Below are 8412 nucleotides of genomic sequence, written 5' to 3'. Positions count from 1 at the left end.
GCCAATGGAGGCCAAACAGGGGATCACCCCCCACATCAGACGGCTCCTCCAGTTGGGGGTCCTAAAGCCAGTCCAGTCAGCTTGGAACACTCCCCTCCTACCAGTGAAAAAGCCTAACTCAAACGACTACCGCCCAGTCCAGGATCTGAGGGAAGTAAATAAAAGAACAATGGATATCCACCCAACAGTTCCTAATCCTTATACTTTGCTGGGAAGCCTAACACCTCAGCTCATTTGGTATACTGTCCTGGACTTAAAAGATGCATTCTTTAGCCTACCCTTAGCCCCACAGAGCCAACCATACTTCGCTTTTGAATGGCATGATCCAGACATTGGAATCAACGGCCAACTCACCTGGACTCGGCTGCCTCAAGGATTCAAAAACTCTCCTACAATCTTCGATGAGGCTTTACATGAAGATCTCTCAAACTTCTGGGTACGTAACCCAGGACTTACTCTGTTACAATATGTGGATGATCTTTTAATAGGAGCAGTCAGCCAAGAGATATGCCTGGCGGGAACCGGAGACCTCCTACAGACGTTGGGCAATCTGGGATACCGGGCCTCTGCTAAAAAGGCCCAGATCTGCAAGCAGCGGGTGACATACCTGGGATACATCCTCCGGGATGGGCAACGCTGGCTGTCAGATGCCCGGAAAGAGACTGTTCTCCGGATCCCAACACCAACCTCACCCAGGCAAGTTAGAGAATTCCTTGGCACAGCAGGCGTCTGCCGTCTGTGGATCCCTGGATTCACAGAACTGGCAAAACCTCTATATGAAGCCACCAAGGAAAACCAGCCTTTCCAATGGACAGATCATCACCAACAAGTTTTTGACGACTTAAAGGTACACCTTCTAGAAGCCCCGCCCCTAAGCCTCCCTGATGTGACTAAGCCATTTATGCTCTTCATAGATGAACATAATGGGATAGCAAAGGGAGTCCTCGCCCAAAGCTTAGGACCCTGTTGCCTACTTGTCAAAGAAACTGGACACTGTAGCAGCAGGGTGGCCCCCATGTCTGAGGATTATAGCTGCCACAGCCCTTCTAGTCAAGGATGCAGACAAGCTGACTTTGGGAAAAAACCTTACGGTTGCCACCCCTCATGCCACTGAGGGAGTGCTAAAGCAACCACCGGATCACTGGCTCAGCAATGCCCACGTGGCCCACTACCAGACTGCTCCTGAATCCAGCCAGAATAACTTTCCAGATGCCCATTACTCTGAACCCCGCCACTCTGTTGCCTGATCCGGACTTGGAGATGCCTCTCCATGACTGTGTGGAGATACTGGCTCACGTGTACAGTGTAAGGCCAGATCTCAAGGACACCCCTCTCAAAGACGCTGAAGTAACCTGGTTTACAGATGGCAGCAGCTTCATCCAGGATGGACACAGGTACGCGGGGGCCGCAGTCACATTGGGGACAGATGTCATTTGGGCATAGTCTCTTCCAGCAGGCACATCGGCCTAAAAGGCAAAACTTATAGCCCTCACCAAAGCCTTACAACTAGGGGCTAATAAAAACCTAAACATATATACAGACAGCCGTTACGCACTTGCTACGGCACACGACCATGGAGCAATATACAGAGAGAGGGGGCTCTTGACAGCTGAAGGAAAAACTATTAAAAACAAGCAAGAGATCCTAGATCTGCTCCAAGCCCTCTGTGGCCCTACACAGGTGGCTATCATTCACTGTCCAGGACACCAAAAAGGGGATGGACTAATTCCTCAAGGAAACAACTTAGCTGACCAGACAGCCAAACGTGTGGCCCTGGCAACTAGGATAGCCCCTGTCCTGGTAGACCCTGGAGACAGAAAACTTCCAGACGTTCCAAAATACACCTCAGAAGACTTAACATGGGTTAAACAATTAAAAGGAGCCCAACAGTCTGATGACTGGTGGAAAACAGAGGATGGCCGCCTGATTCTACCTCAAAGATTGGGACAGAGAATTCTAAAAATGATCCACCATTCTTCCCATCTAGGAATCAAGCGGATGCAGGAGTTACTGTGTAACTCCCACCTCAAAATAAAAAATGCCAGTCATATCATTGAGCAAATTGTATCTAATTGCCAGCCTTGCTGTATGACTAATGCTACAGCTCTTCCCTCCAATCCAGGAACCAGACTGAGAGGAAACAGACCGGGAGCCTATTGGGAATTAGGCTTTACTGAAATTAGGACTGGAAAAACAGCATGTAAGTATCTCCTATTGTTTATAGATACATTTTCAGGCTGGGTAGAAGCCTTCCCTATAAAAACAGAGACTGCGCAGGTGGTTGCTAAGAAGATACTAGAAGAGATATTGCCCAGGTATGGCTTCCCAATCTCTCTAGGTTCAGACAACGGACCAGCTTTCATATCTCAGGTAAGTCAGGGAATAGCCACTGCACTGGGGGCCAATTGGAAGCTGCACTGTGCTTATCGCCCTCAGAGTTCAGGACAAGTAGAAAGAATGAATAGAACTCTAAAAGAGACCTTGACTAAATTAGCTTTAGCTAATTTAGCACTGACTGGGTGTCTCTCCCTCCCTTTGCTTTGTTCCGAGTTCAGAACTCCCCATATCATATGTGTCTGACCCCTTTTGAGATAATATTTGGAGTGCCGCCTCCTATTATCCCAAGCCTCCAAATTGACCTTCTAGCACAAATGGATGACCAGGACCTAATTCGCTCTTTAAAGTGTTTACAGCTCACTCACAAAGAGATCTGGCCACTTTAAGGGCTGTATATGAGACTGTTGCTCCCCCAAAACCCCACAAGTTCCAACCAGGAGACAAAGTACTCATCAGAAGATACCAACGGAAGTCCTTAGAACCCAGATGGAAAGGACCCTACATCGTGCTGATGACCACTCCCACAGCCATAAAGGTAGATGGCATCACATCATGGATCCATTGGGCCCACGTAAAGCCGCTTCCCTGGCAGGCTGGAGACACATGGACGAGCCATCCCAACCCAGAGGACCTACTGAAGCTCCGCCTCCACCGGAAAGACCCAAATTGAAACAAGTACTGAGACTGTTACTTACTGTTTGCTTAATTAATAGCCAGGTTTGCTGAGCTGCTAGAAACCCTCATCTCCCACATAACATCACCTCTAGTTCCAAACAGGTGGTAACGCAAACTTGGGAAACACATACCCCTGGAACTTGGTGGCCCAATCTGACTTTAGACTTATGTGCCCTTTTTAAACAGGACCCCCATCACCAAGGCAGGATAGGAATCCCAGGATGTGGAACTCATACTGCCATGCAAACCTTACAGGGCACCTGCTTTTATGTATGTCCAGTCCCCATGGATAGGAGGAAAATCTCAAAATGTGGGGGAAAAGCAGATTTTTATTGTAAAGTGTGGGGGTGTGAACAGACTGGGACTTGTTCTTGGGTAAAGCCATCCCCCTCGAGCCTCATTAAGATACAAAGAAGCAAGGCCACTCAATGTACCCCGAGGCAACCTACATGTAATCTCATTGTTGTTTCCTTTACTGAAGCAGGAAAAAAGGAGACAAAATGGGATACAGGGATTTCTTGGGGATTGCGACTCTACCAGTCAGGATATAACAATGGAGTCCTGTTCACCATTCTCTTAAAAATTACACCCCTACAGCCACCCCAGGCTATAGGGCCCAATAAGGCTTTAACTCAAGCCGCACCGGTCAAACCCCTTGCCCTACATAATAACACCAGGACCCTACCTTCTTCAAAGCCCCATCCCCCCCATCACAAGCCTATAAAATGACAACACAAAAACCTCCAGAGAGGCCTGCAGAAGACATAGAAAAAAACCCTAGCAGGGATTTGATGCAAGAAGAACATAACCCTCTTCTCTCACTCTTAGACTCTACCTATCATTTCCTTAACTCCTCTAGACCTGATCTCACCGAATCCTGTTGGTTATGCTATAATGCGAGGCCCCCATTTTATGAAGGGGTTGCAGTCTCTGATTCATATAATGTATCATCAGATATAAACAAATGCAGATGGCAACAGCCAAGAAATATAAAACTTACCCTCCAACAGGTATCCGGACAAGGACTATGTGTCACTGGTGCCCAATCTAACTCAATTCCCTCTCCCTTATGTGATCAGACCATTTTTCTCAATGCCTCTTCCTCCTATCTTATTCCCTCTGAAGACTCTTGGTGGGTTTGCAATACAGGGCTCACACCCTGCATTAATGCAGCCATGCTAACCCCTGCTGAGGATTCCTGTGCTCAGATACGATTAATCCCTAAAATAACCTACTACTCAGCTGAAGAGATGAACCACTATCTGGGTGTAGACTTAATCAGAACAAAGAGAGAGCCAATTACCGCCCTAACTGTTAGTTTACTACTAGGTTTGGGACTTGCAGGAGCAGGAACAGGAATAGCTTCCATAGTGACTCAGAAGCAACAGTACACTGACCTCAGAATAGCAATAGACTCAGACATCCAAGAATTAGAAAAGTCAATCTCCCATTTACAAGAGTCACTTACTTCCCTAGTGGAGGTAGTTCTTCAAAATAGAAGGGGTTTAGATTTGCTCCTTCTACAACAAGGGGGACTATGTCAAGCTTTAGGAGAAGAATGTTGCTTCTATGTTGATCATTCTGGAGTAATTAAATAATCAATGACTAAAATAAGGGAGGGATTAGAGAAGTGGCAACGTGAGCGCATATTTCAAGAAGGATGGTTTGAATCATGGTTCAATTGCTCCCCCTGGTTCAGTACCTTGATATCCACCCTCCTAGGACCCCTACTCATCTTACTACTATTGCTTACTTCTGGCCCCTGTATTTTAAATAAGCTGGTACAGTTTATGAAACAACGGCTAGGCACCATCCAATTGATGGTACAAAGAAATCACTCCTACCAACCAGAGACAACCAACATAGATACAGGAAATATTTAAACACTCAAATAGGGACCCTAGATAGGCTCCCCAAGACAGATATAGAGGGGGAAATGAGAGACCAGAAAGAAATAACACATAACTAATTAAACAATGACACTGCCATTGTAGGACAAACCATTGTGAACAAAGGAGGATCCCGGGCTTGGCTCAAATAAGGAACTAACTGATTAAAGTGCCAACCTTTGCTTCTGTAACTCATGCTCGCTTGCTCAACAGGACATTCCAGAAATACTTAGCTCTGGGGGCCTCTGGCCCCTTGCAAAAGATAGGATCTGCAAGCAGTCTGCTAACCAGAGATGAGCAACTAGAAATGTTCCCGCGCGTGCCTTCTTGGAACCAATCATTTTAAAAGATGCTATGTGATGTAACCCTTTTTTCCCCTTCCCACTCTTTTCCTTTATAAACCCCTACTTTTAGAACGTCGAGGCTCTCTCCCACTCCCGCTGCATCAGTCTGTGTGGATTGAGTCCCTGCTTAAGCTTGACATTAAAAGAAACCTGTTGCTTTTACATTCGAGTGTCTCGGCTTCTGTGGCGGTCCTCTAGGTGACTCCTGGGTGACCGGGGGTCTTGGCTCCTGGTCAGGGGTCGTGGCACAACAGTTATCAGGCACTGTGAGGTCATGGATATCCAGGTCATTTTGTGTCTAGAGGAGCAAATTGTAAGGAGTCCTACCCTTCTATTGGTTCTTACATTCCTTCTGCTACCTTTTCTGCAATGGATCCTGAGCCATGGAAGGTGTGATTGAGATATTTCAGTGCTAAGCACTCCTCCGTCATTTCTTCTCAGCACCATGGTGCTTTCTGAGTCATCCCAAGGTCACTGCCATCTGAGAATAGAAGGTTCTGTAACCAAAAGTGAGAGTAGCATTAATATATGTGTATGAACATTAAGAGATATGCTTACTGGACAATTTGGTGAGCATGGTATATATTTTTAGCCAGACAGCAACAGGTGTTACAACCACAGGGCTCATGACTTCTCCTGTTGTAGGTTTTCAGTATCAGGGATATATTTCTTCCCATGGAGTGGGCCTCCAGTCAAATTAGAGGGCAGTTGGTTTCCCCCATGACAGACATGCCACTATTGTACCAGTTGGCTCATTTGGCCTAGCTGGCCAAATATAAGGCTTACAGTGTGCACTGTTGGGCATAGGCAAACAGAGGTCTCTTGCCATTTTTAATGAACACCAGATGTTTGCACCACATTTTGTGCTTAGGTTACATGGGTAGCTTTGGAATTTAACCCTGGCTGACAGGCATTGCATGTAAGCACCTTTAACAACTGAGTCATCTCTCCAGTTCCTCTGCTTTGGCATTATTCATTTTATTTTTATTATTGTTATTAGATATGGACATATTTTGTATGTGAACATCGCATGTTAGTACCATCCTTTCCCTCCTCCCTGCCCCTTTTCTGAAGAGGCATTCCTCCTTAGTGATGCATGTCAACCCCACAGGGATTGTGGGTCATGCATTATGGGGGCAGCAGTCAGTTATGGGTGAGAAGCAATATCTCTGTGCAAAATGTCCCAATTTGTGGCTCTGACAATCTTTCTGCCCCCTCTTCTGTAAAATTCCCTGAGCCATGCTGGTAGCATTTTAAGTCTACTTCAGTGATAGAAGTATTTGGATCTCTGGTTTGGTAGGTGTTGAGAGTCCTCAGTATCTTTCTCCATCACCCTTGTGCTGATATCAGCTTAACTAAGAGAGCAACATTCTTGCTCATTTCTCCAATTCCTCTGTGGTTTCAGCTGGAGCCAGAGTGGAGTGCGACTGGTCATTTATCTCCTCAAATTCAGTTCCCATCTGAAAAAGAGAAGCAGATTCTCCAAGGGAAAGTGAAGTCAGTGCCAGTTAAATGGGATAACCATTATTAACTTAGAGAGAATTAAAAGGGTTCTCAAAATCTAAATGACTCAGAAGCAAACAACCTGACCTGATGCTCACACAAGTGCAATAGTGGCACACAGCCATGCTGGGTAACCAACTACTCTGGGATTGGCTTACAGATCTGCTCAGTGGAAAGGAAACTGTATCTGGAACTGGGAAACAAGTCAGAATCATATACAGATAATGATTCTTCTTTCCATTGTCAAGTTCCCACTAATATTAGACTATAAGTGTGTCTAAACCCTTTTAATTCTCTCTATATTAAAATTTGAGTTATTCACTTTAAATACTACTTTTTTGACTGTAGTCTCACTGTTTGATTTTCAAGGTGTGGGTTATGCCCAAATTTATTTATTCATTTGTGGAATACAAGTTGAAGAACAGAAAACCAGCTTTGTGGTGTCCTGTGAAACTGATGCCCCTTGCAAAAGTAAAGACCTATACTATGGATACATTGATGTGAGGACTGGTGACTAAAGGTGAAATTGTGTAGCAGCATCAACAGCAGCAGAGCAGGAGAGACCAGCTTGCAAAGCACCATGCATCATCACTGGCTGTTAGGATGCTGTAAACACCCGTGTTTGATTAAAGATGGTTTGCAATCCTCTCCTTGAGAAAGACTAGGAAACAAATAGTAATGGGGAGAAGGGAGACTAGGGTAGGTGAATGGCAGGCCCTGAAAAGAAGAAAATGAGGTTGACAGGCAGAGGAAGAATGCACAAGAGTAAAAGTAAGCAGTGACCCTACATTAGCAGCATCCTTGCTGGGGTAGAGGACACAGAATCAATCCTCCATGGCAGCTTATAAAGATACCATCTTTAAGTCTTGTGAGCACATTCAAAGGAGGGATGACCTGTCCTCTGTAGGTCAAATATATTTAATTGTATTTTTCTTATTTTAAAACTGGTGCTCTGTAGAACAGTCAAAATTAACTTGTCAATTATGACCATTATTTAACACACTTTATTTGATAGTATAGCAACTTCTTTGGGTTAAAGGTTTTGTAAATGCCCATGAAAAACTAAGTATTTATATAGCATTCCTTCAGTATGGAAACTTAAATAAGGTAGCTTTGTTCAAATACAAACATAATAAGAAAAAAATACCCTTTTCTTTGTAAAATAAGAATTTTAAACTTTTGAAAAATATTTTATTTATTTATTTACTGGAGAGAGAGAAAAAAAGAGAGAAAGAAAAGGTAGATAGAAAGAATGGGCAGGTCAGGACCTCTAGCCTCTGAAAACGAACTTCAGATGCATATGCCACCTTGTTCATCTGGCTTATGTGGGTCCTGGGGAATTGAACCTTGATCCTTAAGCTTTGCAGGCAAGGACCTTAACTCTTAACTGCTAAGCCATCTCTCTAATCCAGAATTCTAAACTTTTAACAATGTACAACGTGTTAGACTTTAAAACTTTTCATCACTATACCTTCTGAGAAACTTAACAAGTTTTAGATATAGACAGGGTTCCAAAATATCTTGCATCTGGAGCCTTTGCAAACCAAGGCAACCCAGGCAATGGACTTACTGGGTAAAATTTACATGGTCTCCTAGGCTGTTGTATTCAGAAATATGAGTTGTTTCCATAAGATTCCAAGGATGCAAAGTACATAATACCTGTA

Source organism: Jaculus jaculus, chromosome 17 (genome assembly GCF_020740685.1).
Source record: "Jaculus jaculus isolate mJacJac1 chromosome 17, mJacJac1.mat.Y.cur, whole genome shotgun sequence".
Lineage (NCBI taxonomy): Eukaryota > Metazoa > Chordata > Mammalia > Rodentia > Dipodidae > Jaculus > Jaculus jaculus.
This window is presented reverse-complemented; position numbering follows the sequence as displayed.